This window comes from Schistocerca gregaria, chromosome 2, assembly GCF_023897955.1.
Source record: "Schistocerca gregaria isolate iqSchGreg1 chromosome 2, iqSchGreg1.2, whole genome shotgun sequence".
Taxonomy (NCBI): domain Eukaryota; kingdom Metazoa; phylum Arthropoda; class Insecta; order Orthoptera; family Acrididae; genus Schistocerca; species Schistocerca gregaria.
The window spans coordinates 715,855,607-715,869,369 of record NC_064921.1 but is presented as its reverse complement, the minus strand read 5'-3'; the positions used below and the strand labels follow the sequence as shown (position 1 = coordinate 715,869,369).

At 48.8% G+C, this 13,763-nt stretch overlaps 8 non-coding genes across 8 annotated transcripts; 5 read left to right on the top strand and 3 right to left on the bottom strand.

Moving 5' to 3' along the window:
• The first annotated feature begins 648 nt into the window (after window positions 1-648).
• Window positions 649-720, top strand: Trnap-ugg (transfer RNA proline (anticodon UGG)). Its single transcript has one exon. It is a non-coding gene; the product is annotated as a tRNA-Pro (tRNA).
• A 2,792-nt stretch (window positions 721-3,512) lies between these two features.
• Trnap-ugg (transfer RNA proline (anticodon UGG)) lies at window positions 3,513-3,584 on the top strand. The gene has a single exon. It is a non-coding gene; the product is annotated as a tRNA-Pro (tRNA).
• Window positions 3,585-7,083: 3,499 nt separating this feature from the next.
• Trnav-uac (transfer RNA valine (anticodon UAC)) lies at window positions 7,084-7,156 on the bottom strand. The gene has a single exon. It is a non-coding gene; the product is annotated as a tRNA-Val (tRNA).
• Window positions 7,157-9,240: 2,084 nt separating this feature from the next.
• Trnap-ugg (transfer RNA proline (anticodon UGG)) lies at window positions 9,241-9,312 on the top strand. The gene has a single exon. It is a non-coding gene; the product is annotated as a tRNA-Pro (tRNA).
• A 635-nt stretch (window positions 9,313-9,947) lies between these two features.
• Trnav-uac (transfer RNA valine (anticodon UAC)) lies at window positions 9,948-10,020 on the bottom strand. Its single transcript has one exon. It is a non-coding gene; the product is annotated as a tRNA-Val (tRNA).
• Window positions 10,021-10,241: 221 nt separating this feature from the next.
• Trnap-cgg (transfer RNA proline (anticodon CGG)) lies at window positions 10,242-10,313 on the top strand. Its single transcript has one exon. It is a non-coding gene; the product is annotated as a tRNA-Pro (tRNA).
• A 1,791-nt stretch (window positions 10,314-12,104) lies between these two features.
• On the top strand, window positions 12,105-12,176 carry Trnap-ugg (transfer RNA proline (anticodon UGG)). The gene has a single exon. It is a non-coding gene; the product is annotated as a tRNA-Pro (tRNA).
• A 635-nt stretch (window positions 12,177-12,811) lies between these two features.
• Window positions 12,812-12,884, bottom strand: Trnav-uac (transfer RNA valine (anticodon UAC)). The gene has a single exon. It is a non-coding gene; the product is annotated as a tRNA-Val (tRNA).
• Window positions 12,885-13,763: the final 879 nt, after the last annotated feature.

Genomic DNA, 13,763 nt, shown 5'->3' with positions numbered 1-13,763 from the left:
CCTCCCGGACGCCTGCATTACAGGAGTACGCCCCTACTCCCAGCCATACAATTGCATTTGAAAGCAGAATAACATGAGCTACAGAGTAACTCCGACTTTTGTGTCTGACCTACTTTTAATGATACTGTGGTCGGTTTAGTTACTACTATCGCTGCTGGACGAAGCAGACCAGTTGAAAGCCACACGGTATTCTTGTAACGAACAGGTAATGGAAATTTAGGTAAAACGATATCAAAAAAAGTTGCGTGGTGGAGCGACACATACAGTTGGCTCTTCGTAGATGATCATTGCTGCACGGAATAATTCTTAAGGCACCGACGCCTTCAGGAGTCGTGTTTGGAAGTTTTGCTTGCAGTATATTCCGCTATCTTTTCGTTATGAGTTGGTGTTTCGGATTCCCGGTGTTCTTTTGTTTAGTGCATTTGCCTTCCCTTGACGCTAAGAAAGCACATGACGAAAGTGAAACACCACCGTCTGTTCATCTGCAGAGCGCGATGAAATTATTCACTCTACATTCATTGCCTTTAATATTCTTTCCATCAGTGGTGGGCGCTGCCTTCAGAAAGCGCTTTTCTTTCTGATTTACATGAAAGTTTGTGTTCCTCGGAGCTGGACTGCTTGGGATTACCTTCACTGCCACCGGCAAGTGGCTCGTTGGTCTAGGGGTATGATTCCTGCTTTGGGTGCAGGAGGTCCCGGGTTCACATCCCGGACGAGCCCTACCGTTTGGACCGTGCTGAAGAGTAGGTGGAGCACACCCACGTTTGTAGCTCTGCAATGAAGAACAGATGCGTGCCGCAGCACGCTGTGTGTGGCCCTACGGTCATGAAGGGACCGTTTGATATGGCAAGAATCTGATACCAGTAAATTACATAGGTCAATTTCTGTAGAAGAGCCGACAGTAATCTTGCATGCAACGGAAAACAAAGGTTGTCTTTGCAGAACGTGTGCACCGTGAGTGGAGACGAAGCTCAATCGTGGAGCAGTCTACCTTCATCTGATTAGCGACAACGTCAACCAAATAGTGGGATACAAGACTGAGCGTAGTTAAGAGTTTCTCACTATTAGTTACGTTCACACTTCAACAGAGTTGTGACAAGGCGAGTGCAAAGAGATCAGGAAAGCCAGTATGAAGCGAACTTGAAGTAGTCTTGAAGAAATGGATACTACATTTTGCAGGCCAGAATGGAGCTACGAGCGTTCTGAGTTACTGAATACCGGTGCACTATGGGAGCAAGAGCATTTGACAGTAAAATGAGGCGATATCGGTGTAGCACACGACATTTATTATCCCGCACACGCAGACGTGACGTTATCTCGGAAATGGAATCCGAAAACGGGTTTAAAAAAAGTCGTGCTTCCGCCCGGGATCGAACCGGGGACCTTTTGCGTGTAAAGCAGACGTGGTAACCGCTACACCACGTAAACGACGGTTTTGCCGTTGTACTACCTGGAAAACCGTAGCTCCAACAGATTTTTCCTGCGTAAGCAAGGGCATCGGCTACGAGCTCCGTCCGATTCTAGAAGTTGCTATAGTAAAAGACAACGATAAAAACAATCAAACCGCAACAGCCAGGGAGAACGCTGGGTGAGCAGCAGCTCTGCACGGTGACACCAAGATAGGAGGCGATAGTCATGTGCATCGAGAAGGCTCGTTGGTCTAGGGGTATGATTCCTGCTTCAGGTGCAGGAGGTCCGGGGTTCACATCCCGGACGAGCCCTTGCGTTTTGTGCAAACGTGTGGCGACTACCGGCATGCCGGCGGCTGTTCCGCGCATTTCCTGCCCTCCAGGTAAGCACAAAAACCAAGTAGCCGGTTCTGAAAGAGTTTCACGTATCATTTGAGCCATCTGCAGCCTAGTGGTTGGACGTTTGAAATTGATTTAAATGTTCACAGTAGAGATTGTAGCAAATGTCTTGTTGAGTGCGACGAAAAAGTGATTACGCCCTGAATCGAAACGGAGACCTTCTGCCTGTTAGGCAGACGTGATAACCGCTACACCACGGAAACTGCTAAGCTCTAAGATCCACATGTGACACAACTTGCAGGACGATCACAACTTTGGCCTAAAAATCACTTTGCGGAAACGCACAATGCTGGTATTTCGCATTCGTACGTAACAATCGACAGCACCCTTGCCTGTCTGAATGCCACCACGAATAAGAGCCCAAGAAGTCGTCGGACAAGCTCGCGGCCGAGTCCTCGGTAGCATCAGCTACTCTTGCTTTCCGTACGAGCTACCGTCAATTCGCGCAGTCGCTATTGCATATGATGTCACCAAAAGCAATCACTTCGTTAGCGGCAAGGAGCCCGGGCCCAGCGGTAGCTCTACATGGAGGCACCAGCAGCCCCGACAGGCCGCCGCTGGCGCGCCGGCGCCCGGACCCGCGACCCCTAATGACGTTGCAGTCGATGTATTTCTTAATATCGCTTTTGGAAGAAGCAAGCCAGGTGTAAATCACACAGTATTTTACTGATGATCTGGAAACGCAAATTTAGAACAAGTAGAACATTATATAAAATTTGTTGTGTGGTCGAGCGGAACCCACCCTTCGCTCTTCCCAGATTATCGTTGCTGCACGGAATGATTGTTAAAGCACCGACGGCTTCAGAGTTCGTCTTCTCCAACGTTTGCTTTTGCAGTACATTCCGCAATCTTTTCGTTATGAGTCGTCTGTTTCGGTTTCCCGATGAAGTTTTGCTCACACCTCCCGACTTCTCTTAACCCCGAGCCACCACTAGCTGAAAATTCCGCACTGCAGTCCGGTCAATCTGCAGAGCTCGATAAGAGCATCGCGGTCGTTCCTGAGCTAATGAAACGGCCGTGTCTGTAGTTGTTCCCAGATGTCTCCCACAGAAACGGCCTCCCGGACGCCTGCATTACAGGAGTACGCCCCTACTCCCAGCCATACAATTGCATTTGAAAGCAGAATAACATGAGCTACAGAGTAACTCCGACTTTTGTGTCTGACCTACTTTTAATGATACTGTGGTCGGTTTAGTTACTACTATCGCTGCTGGACGAAGCAGACCAGTTGAAAGCCACACGGTATTCTTGTAACGAACAGGTAATGGAAATTTAGGTAAAACGATATCAAAAAAAGTTGCGTGGTGGAGCGACACATACAGTTGGCTCTTCGTAGATGATCATTGCTGCACGGAATAATTCTTAAGGCACCGACGCCTTCAGGAGTCGTGTTTGGAAGTTTTGCTTGCAGTATATTCCGCTATCTTTTCGTTATGAGTTGGTGTTTCGGATTCCCGGTGTTCTTTTGTTTAGTGCATTTGCCTTCCCTTGACGCTAAGAAAGCACATGACGAAAGTGAAACACCACCGTCTGTTCATCTGCAGAGCGCGATGAAATTATTCACTCTACATTCATTGCCTTTAATATTCTTTCCATCAGTGGTGGGCGCTGCCTTCAGAAAGCGCTTTTCTTTCTGATTTACATGAAAGTTTGTGTTCCTCGGAGCTGGACTGCTTGGGATTACCTTCACTGCCACCGGCAAGTGGCTCGTTGGTCTAGGGGTATGATTCCTGCTTTGGGTGCAGGAGGTCCCGGGTTCACATCCCGGACGAGCCCTACCGTTTGGACCGTGCTGAAGAGTAGGTGGAGCACACCCACGTTTGTAGCTCTGCAATGAAGAACAGATGCGTGCCGCAGCACGCTGTGTGTGGCCCTACGGTCATGAAGGGACCGTTTGATATGGCAAGAATCTGATACCAGTAAATTACATAGGTCAATTTCTGTAGAAGAGCCGACAGTAATCTTGCATGCAACGGAAAACAAAGGTTGTCTTTGCAGAACGTGTGCACCGTGAGTGGAGACGAAGCTCAATCGTGGAGCAGTCTACCTTCATCTGATTAGCGACAACGTCAACCAAATAGTGGGATACAAGACTGAGCGTAGTTAAGAGTTTCTCACTATTAGTTACGTTCACACTTCAACAGAGTTGTGACAAGGCGAGTGCAAAGAGATCAGGAAAGCCAGTATGAAGCGAACTTGAAGTAGTCTTGAAGAAATGGATACTACATTTTGCAGGCCAGAATGGAGCTACGAGCGTTCTGAGTTACTGAATACCGGTGCACTATGGGAGCAAGAGCATTTGACAGTAAAATGAGGCGATATCGGTGTAGCACACGACATTTATTATCCCGCACACGCAGACGTGACGTTATCTCGGAAATGGAATCCGAAAACGGGTTTAAAAAAAGTCGTGCTTCCGCCCGGGATCGAACCGGGGACCTTTTGCGTGTAAAGCAGACGTGGTAACCGCTACACCACGTAAACGACGGTTTTGCCGTTGTACTACCTGGAAAACCGTAGCTCCAACAGATTTTTCCTGCGTAAGCAAGGGCATCGGCTACGAGCTCCGTCCGATTCTAGAAGTTGCTATAGTAAAAGACAACGATAAAAACAATCAAACCGCAACAGCCAGGGAGAACGCTGGGTGAGCAGCAGCTCTGCACGGTGATACCAAGATAGGAGGCGATAGTCATGTGCATCGAGAAGGCTCGTTGGTCTAGGGGTATGATTCCTGCTTCAGGTGCAGGAGGTCCGGGGTTCACATCCCGGACGAGCCCTTGCGTTTTGTGCAAACGTGTGGCGACTACCGGCATGCCGGCGGCTGTTCCGCGCATTTCCTGCCCTCCAGGTAAGCACAAAAACCAAGTAGCCGGTTCTGAAAGAGTTTCACGTATCATTTGAGCCATCTGCAGCCTAGTGGTTGGACGTTTGAAATTGATTTAAATGTTCACAGTAGAGATTGTAGCAAGTGTCTAGTTGAGTGCGACGAAAAAGTGATTACGCCCGGAATCGAAACGGAGACCTTCTGCCTGTTAGGCAGACGTGATAACCGCTACACCACGGAAACTGCTAAGCTCTAAGATCCACATGTGACACAACTTGCAGGACGATCACAACTTTGGCCTAAAAATCACTTTGCGGAAACGCACAATGCAGGTATTTCGCATTCGTACGTAACAATCGACAGCACCCTTGGCTGTCTGAATGCCACCACGAATAAGAGCCCAAGAAGTCGTCGGACAAGCTCGCGGCCGAGTCCTCGGTAGCATCAGCTACTCTTGCTTTCCGTACGAGCTACCGTCAATTCGCGCAGTCGCTATTGCATATGATGTCACCAAAAGCAATCACTTCGTTAGCGGCAAGGAGCCCGGGCCCAGCGGTAGCTCTACATGGAGGCACCAGCAGCCCCGACAGGCCGCCGCTGGCGCGCCGGCGCCCGGACCCGCGACCCCTAATGACGTTGCAGTCGATGTATTTCTTAATATCGCTTTTGGAAGAAGCAAGCCAGGTGTAAATCACACAGTATTTTACTGATGATCTGGAAACGCAAATTTAGAACAAGTAGAACATTATATAAAATTTGTTGTGTGTTCGAGCGGAACCCACCCTTCGCTCTTCCCAGATTATCGTTGCTGCACGGAATGATTGTTAAAGCACCGACGGCTTCAGAGTTCGTCTTCTCCAACGTTTGCTTTTGCAGTACATTCCGCAATCTTTTCGTTATGAGTCGTCTGTTTCGGTTTCCCGATGTAGTTTTGCTCACACCTCCCGACTTCTCTTAACCCCGAGCCACCACTAGCAGAAAATTCCGCACTGCAGTCCGGTCAATCTGCAGAGCTCGATAAGAGCATCGCGGTCGTTCCTGAGCTAATGAAACGGCCGTGTCTGTAGTTGTTCCCAGATGTCTCCCACAGAAACGGCCTCCCGGACGCCTGCATTACAGGAGTACGCCCCTACTCCCAGCCATACAATTGCATTTGAAAGCAGAATAACATGAGCTACAGAGTAACTCCGACTTTTGTGTCTGACCTACTTTTAATGATACTGTGGTCGGTTTAGTTACTACTATCGCTGCTGGACGAAGCAGACCAGTTGAAAGCCACACGGTATTCTTGTAACGAACAGGTAATGGAAATTTAGGTAAAACGATATCAAAAAAAGTTGCGTGGTGGAGCGACACATACAGTTGGCTCTTCGTAGATGATCATTGCTGCACGGAATAATTCTTAAGGCACCGACGCCTTCAGGAGTCGTGTTTGGAAGTTTTGCTTGCAGTATATTCCGCTATCTTTTCGTTATGAGTTGGTGTTTCGGATTCCCGGTGTTCTTTTGTTTAGTGCATTTGCCTTCCCTTGACGCTAAGAAAGCACATGACGAAAGTGAAACACCACCGTCTGTTCATCTGCAGAGCGCGATGAAATTATTCACTCTACATTCATTGCCTTTAATATTCTTTCCGTCAGTGGTGGGCGCTGCCTTCAGAAAGCGCTTTTCTTTCTGATTTACATGAAAGTTTGTGTTCCTCGGAGCTGGACTGCTTGGGATTACCTTCACTGCCACCGGCAAGTGGCTCGTTGGTCTAGGGGTATGATTCGTGCTTTGGGTGCAGGAGGTCCCGGGTTCACATCCCGGACGAGCCCTACCGTTTGGACCGTGCTGAAGAGTAGGTGGAGCACACCCACGTTTGTAGCTCTGCAATGAAGAACAGATGCGTGCCGCAGCACGCTGTGTGTGGCCCTACGGTCATGAAGGGACCGTTTGATATGGCAAGAATCTGATACCAGTAAATTACATAGGTCAATTTCTGTAGAAGAGCCGACAGTAATCTTGCATGCAACGGAAAACAAAGGTTGTCTTTGCAGAACGTGTGCACTGTGAGTGGAGACGAAGCTCAATCGTGGAGCAGTCTACCTTCATCTGATTAGCGACAACGTCAACCAAATAGTGGGATACAAGACTGAGCGTAGTTAAGAGTTTCTCACTATTAGTTACGTTCACACTTCAACAGAGTTGTGACAAGGCGAGTGCAAAGAGATCAGGAAAGCCAGTATGAAGCGAACTTGAAGTAGTCTTGAAGAAATGGATACTAAATTTTGCAGGCCAGAATGGAGCTACGAGCGTTCTGAGTTACTGAATACCGGTGCACTATGGGAGCAAGAGCATTTGACAGTAAAATGAGGCGATATCGGTGTAGCACACGACATTTATTATCCCGCACACGCAGACGTGACGTTATCTCGGAAATGGAATCCGAAAACGGGTTTAAAAAAAGTCGTGCTTCCGCCCGGGATCGAACCGGGGACCTTTTGCGTGTAAAGCAGACGTGGTAACCGCTACACCACGGAAACGACGGTTTTGCCGTTGTACTACCTGGAAAACCGTAGCTCCAACAGATTTTTCCTGCGTAAGCAAGGGCATCGGCTACGAGCTCCGTCCGATTCTAGAAGTTGCTATAGTAAAAGACAACGATAAAAACAATCAAACCGCAACAGCCAGGGAGAACGCTGGGTGAGCAGCAGCTCTGCACGGTGATACCAAGAACGGAGGCGATAGTCATGTGCATCGAGAAGGCTCGTTGGTCTAGGGGTATGATTCCTGCTTCGGGTGCAGGAGGTCCGGGGTTCACATCCCGGACGAGCCCTTGCGTTTTGTGCAAACGTGTGGCGACTACCGGCATGCCGGCGGCTGTTCCGCGCATTTCCTGCCCTCCAGGTAAGCACAAAAACCAAGTAGCCGGTTCTGAAAGAGTTTCACGTATCATTTGAGCCATCTGCAGCCTAGTGGTTGGACGTTTGAAATTGATTTAAATGTTCACAGTAGAGATTGTAGCAAGTGTCTTGTTGAGTGCGACGAAAAAGTGATTACGCCCGGAATCGAAACGGAGACCTTCTGCCTGTTAGGCAGACGTGATAACCGCTACACCACGGAAACTGCTAAGCTCTAAGATCCACATGTGACACATCTTGCAGGACGATCACAACTTTGGCGTAAAAATCACTTTGCGGAAACGCACAATGCAGGTATTTCGCATTCGTACGCAACAATCGACAGCACCCTTGCCTGTCTGAATGCCACCACGAATAAGAGCCCAAGAAGTCGTCGGACAAGCTCGCGGCCGAGTCCTCGGTAGCATCAGCTACTCTTGCTTTCCGTACGAGCTACCGTCAATTCGCGCAGTCGCTATTGCATATGATGTCACCAAAAGCAATCACTTCGTTAGCGGCAAGGAGCCCGGGCCCAGCGGTAGCTCTACATGGAGGCACCAGCAGCCCCGACAGGCCGCCGCTGGCGCGCCGGCGCCCGGACCCGCGACCCCTAATGACGTTGCAGTCGATGTATTTCTTAATATCGCTTTTGGAAGAAGCAAGCCAGGTGTAAATCACACAGTATTTTACTGATGATCTGGAAACGCAAATTTAGAACAAGTAGAACATTATATAAAATTTGTTGTGTGGTCGAGCGGAACCCACCCTTCGCTCTTCCCAGATTATCGTTGCTGCACGGAATGATTGTTAAAGCACCGACGGCTTCAGAGTTCGTCTTCTCCAACGTTTGCTTTTGCAGTACATTCCGCAATCTTTTCGTTATGAGTCGTGTGTTTCGGTTTCCCGATGTAGTTTTGCTCACACCTCCCGACTTCTCTTAACCCCGAGCCACCACTAGCAGAAAATTCCGCACTGCAGTCCGGTCAATCTGCAGAGCTCGATAAGAGCATCGCGGTCGTTCCTGAGCTAATGAAACGGCCGTGTCTGTAGTTGTTCCCAGATGTCTCCCACAGAAACGGCCTCCCGGACGCCTGCATTACAGGAGTACGCCCCTACTCCCAGCCATACAATTGCATTTGAAAGCAGAATAACATGAGCTACAGAGCAACTCCGACTTTTGTGTCTGACCTACTTTTAATGATACTGTGGTCGGTTTAGTTACTACTATCGCTGCTGGACGAAGCAGACCAGTTGAAAGCCACACGGTATTCTTGTAACGAACAGGTAATGGAAATTTAGGTAAAACGATATCAAAAAAAGTTGCGTGGTGGAGCGACACATACAGTTGGCTCTTCGTAGATGATCATTGCTGCACGGAATAATTCTTAAGGCACCGACGCCTTCAGGAGTCGTGTTTGGAAGTTTTGCTTGCAGTATATTCGGCTATCTTTTCGTTATGAGTTGGTGTTTCGGATTCCCGGTGTTCTTTTGTTTAGTGCATTTGCCTTCCCTTGATGCTAAGAAAGCACATGACGAAAGTGAAACACCACCGTCTGTTCATCTGCAGAGCGCGATGAAATTATTCACTCTACATTCATTGCCTTTAATATTCTTTCCATCAGTGGTGGGCGCTGCCTTCAGAAAGCGCTTTTCTTTCTGATTTACATGAAAGTTTGTGTTCCTCGGAGCTGGACTGCTTGGGATTACCTTCACTGCCACCGGCAAGTGGCTCGTTGGTCTAGGGGTATGATTCGTGCTTTGGGTGCAGGAGGTCCCGGGTTCAAATCCCGGACGAGCCCTACAGTTTTGACCGTGCTGAAGAGTAGGTGGAGCTCACCCACGTTTGTAGCTCTGCAATGAAGAACAGATGCGTGCCGCAGCACGCTGTGTGTGGCCCTACGGTCATGAAGGGACCGTTTGATATGGCAAGAATCTGATACCAGTAAATTACATAGGTCGATTTCTGTAGAAGAGCCGACAGTAATCTTGCATGCAACGGAAAACAAAGGTTGTCTTTGCAGAACGTGTGCACCGTGAGTGGAGACGAAGCTCAATCGTGGAGCAGTCTACCTTCATCTGATTAGCGACAACGTCAACCAAAGAGTGGGATACAAGACTGAGCGTAGTTAAGAGTTTCTCACTATTAGTTACGTTCACACTTCAACAGAGTTGTGACAAGGCGAGTGCAAAGAGATCAGGAAAGCCAGTATGAAGCGAACTTGAAGTAGTCTTGAAGAAATGGATACTAAATTTTGCAGGCCAGAATGGAGCTACGAGCGTTCTGAGTTACTGAATACCGGTGCACTATGGGAGCAAGAGCATTTGACAGTAAAATGAGGCGATATCGGTGTAGCACACGACATTTATTATCCCGCACACGCAGACGTGACGTTATCTCGGAAATGGAATCCGAAAACGGGTTTAAAAAAAGTCGTGCTTCCGCCCGGGATCGAACCGGGGACCTTCTGCGTGTAAAGCAGACGTGATAACCGCTACACCACGGAAACGACGGTTTTGCCGTTGTACTACCTGGAAAACCGTAGCTCCAACAGATTTTTCCTGCGTAAGCAAGGGCATCGGCTACGAGCTCCGTCCGATTCTAGAAGTTGCTATAGTAAAAGACAACGATAAAAACAATCAAACCGCAACAGCCAGGGAGAACGCTGGGTGAGCAGCAGCTCTGCACGGTGATACCAAGAACGGAGGCGATAGTCATGTGCATCGAGAAGGCTCGTTGGTCTAGGGGTATGATTCCTGCTTCGGGTGCAGGAGGTCCGGGGTTCAAATCCCGGACGAGCCCTTGCGTTTTGTGCAAACGTGTGGCGACTACCGGCATGCCGGCGGCTGTTCCGCGCATTTCCTGCCCTCCAGGTAAGCACAAAAACCAAGTAGCCGGTTCTGAAAGAGTTTCACGTATCATTTGAGCCATCTGCAGCCTAGTGGTTGGACGTTTGAAATTGATTTAAATGTTCACAGTAGAGATTGTAGCAAGTGTCTTGTTGAGTGCGACGAAAAAGTGATTACGCCCGGAATCGAAACGGAGGCCTTCTGCCTGTTAGGCAGACGTGATAACCGCTACACCACGGAAACTGCTAAGCTCTAAGATCCACATGTGACACAACTTGCAGGACGATCACAACTTTGGCCTAAAAATCACTTTGCGGAAACGCACAATGCAGGTATTTCGCATTCGTACGCAACAATCGACAGCACCCTTGCCTGTCTGAATGCCACCACGAATAAGAGCCCACGAAGTCGTCAGACAAGCTCGCGGCCGAGTCCTCGGTAGCATCAGCTACTCTTGCTTTCCGTACGAGCTACCGTCAATTCGCGCAGTCGCTATTGCATATGATGTCACCAAAAGCAATCACTTCGTTAGCGGCAAGGAGCCCGGGCCCAGCGATAGCTCTACATGGAGGCACCAGCAGCCCCGACAGGCCGCCGCTGGCGCGCCGGCGCCCGGATCCGCGACCCCTAATGACGTTGCAGTCGATGCATTTCTTAATATCGCTTTTGGAAGAAGCAAGCCAGGTGTAAATCACACAGTATTTTACTGATGATCTGGAAACGCAAATTTAGAACAAGTAGAACATTATATAAAATTTGTTGTGTGGTCGAGCGGAACCCACCCTTCGCTCTTCCCAGATTATCGTTGCTGCACGGAATGATTGTTAAAGCACCGACGGCTTCAGAGTTCGTCTTCTCCAACGTTTGCTTTTGCAGTACATTCCGCAATCTTTTCGTTATGAGTCGTGTGTTTCGGTTTCCCGATGTAGTTTTGCTCACACCTCCCGACTTCTCTTAACCCCGAGCCACCACTAGCAGAAAATTCCGCACTGCAGTCCGGTCAATCTGCAGAGCTCGATAAGAGCATCGCGGTCGTTCCTGAGCTAATGAAACGGCCGTGTCTGTAGTTGTTCCCAGATGTCTCCCACAGAAACGGCCTCCCGGACGCCTGCATTACAGGAGTACGCCCCTACTCCCAGCCATACAATTGCATTTGAAAGCAGAATAACATGAGCTACAGAGCAACTCCGACTTTTGTGTCTGACCTACTTTTAATGATACTGTGGTCGGTTTAGTTACTACTATCGCTGCTGGACGAAGCAGACCAGTTGAAAGCCACACGGTATTCTTGTAACGAACAGGTAATGGAAATTTAGGTAAAACGATATCAAAAAAAGTTGCGTGGTGGAGCGACACATACAGTTGGCTCTTCGTAGATGATCATTGCTGCACGGAATAATTCTTAAGGCACCGACGCCTTCAGGAGTCGTGTTTGGAAGTTTTGCTTGCAGTATATTCGGCTATCTTTTCGTTATGAGTTGGTGTTTCGGATTCCCGGTGTTCTTTTGTTTAGTGCATTTGCCTTCCCTTGATGCTAAGAAAGCACATGACGAAAGTGAAACACCACCGTCTGTTCATCTGCAGAGCGCGATGAAATTATTCACTCTACATTCATTGCCTTTAATATTCTTTCCATCAGTGGTGGGCGCTGCCTTCAGAAAGCGCTTTTCTTTCTGATTTACATGAAAGTTTGTGTTCCTCGGAGCTGGACTGCTTGGGATTACCTTCACTACCACCGGCAAGTGGCTCGTTGGTCTAGGGATATGATTCCTGCTTTGGGTGCAGGAGGTCCCGGGTTCAAATCCCGGACGAGCCCTACCGTTTTGACCGTGCTGAAGAGTAGGTGGAGCTCACCCACGTTTGTAGCTCTGCAATGAAGAACAGATGCGTGCCGCAGCACGCTGTGTGTGGCCCTACGGTCATGAAGGGACCGTTTGATATGGCAAGAATCTGATACCAGTAAATTACATAGGTCGATTTCTGTAGAAGAGCCGACAGTAATCTTGCATGCAACGGAAAACAAAGGTTGTCTTTGCAGAACGTGTGCACCGTGAGTGGAGACGAAGCTCAATCGTGGAGCAGTCTACCTTCATCTGATTAGCGACAACGTCAACCAAAGAGTGGGATACAAGACTGAGCGTAGTTAAGAGTTTCTCACTATTAGTTACGTTCACACTTCAACAGAGTTGTGACAAGGCGAGTGCAAAGAGATCAGGAAAGCCAGTATGAAGCGAACTTGAAGTAGTCTTGAAGAAATGGATACTAAATTTTGCAGGCCAGAATGGAGCTACGAGCGTTCTGAGTTACTGAATACCGGTGCACTATGGGAGCAAGAGCATTTGACAGTAAAATGAGGCGATATCGGTGTAGCACACGACCTTTATTTTCCCGCACACGCAGACGTGACGTTATCAGGGAAATGGAATCCGAAAACGGGTTTAAAAAAAGTCGTGCTTCCGCCCGGGATCGAACCGGGGACCTTCTGCGTGTAAAGCAGACGTGATAACCGCTACACCACGGAAACGACGGTTTTGCCGTTGTACTACCTGGAAAACCGTAGCTCCAACAGATTTTTCCTGCGTAAGCAAGGGCATCGGCTACGAGCTCCGTCCGATTCTAAAAGGTGCTATAGTAAAAGACAACGATAAAAACAATCAAACCGCAACAGCCAGGGAGAAAGCTGGGTGAGCAGCAGCTCTGCACGGTGATACCAAGAACGGAGGCGATAGTCATGTGCATCGAGAAGGCTCGTTGGTCTAGGGGTATAATTCCTGCTTCGGGTGCAGGAGGTCCGGGGTTCAAATCCCGGACGAGCCCTTGCGTTTTGTGCAAACGTGTGGCGACTTCCGGCATGCCGGCGGCTGTTCCGCGCATTTCCTGCCCTCCAGGTAAGCACAAAAACCAAGTAGCCGGTTCTGAAAGAGTTTCACGTATCATTTGAGCCATCTGCAGCCTAGTGGTTGGACGTTTGAAATTGATTTAAATGTTCACAGTAGAGATTGTAGCAAGTGTCTTGTTGAGTGCGACGAAAAAGTGATTACGCCCGGAATCGAAACGGAGACCTTCTGCCTGTTAGGCAGACGTGATAACCGCTACACCACGGAAACTGCTAAGCTCTAAGATCCACATGTGACACAACTTGCAGGACGATCACAACTTTGGCCTAAAAATCACTTTGCGGAAACGCACAATGCAGGTATTTCGCATTCGTACGCAACAATCGACAGCACCCTTGCCTGTCTGAATGCCACCACGAATAAGAGCCCAAGAAGTCGTCAGACAAGCTCGCGGCCGAGTCCTCGGTAGCATCAGCTACTCTTGCTTTCCGTACGAGCTACCGTCAATTCGCGCAGTCGCTATTGCATATGATGTCACCAAAAGCAATCACTTCGTTAGCGGCAAG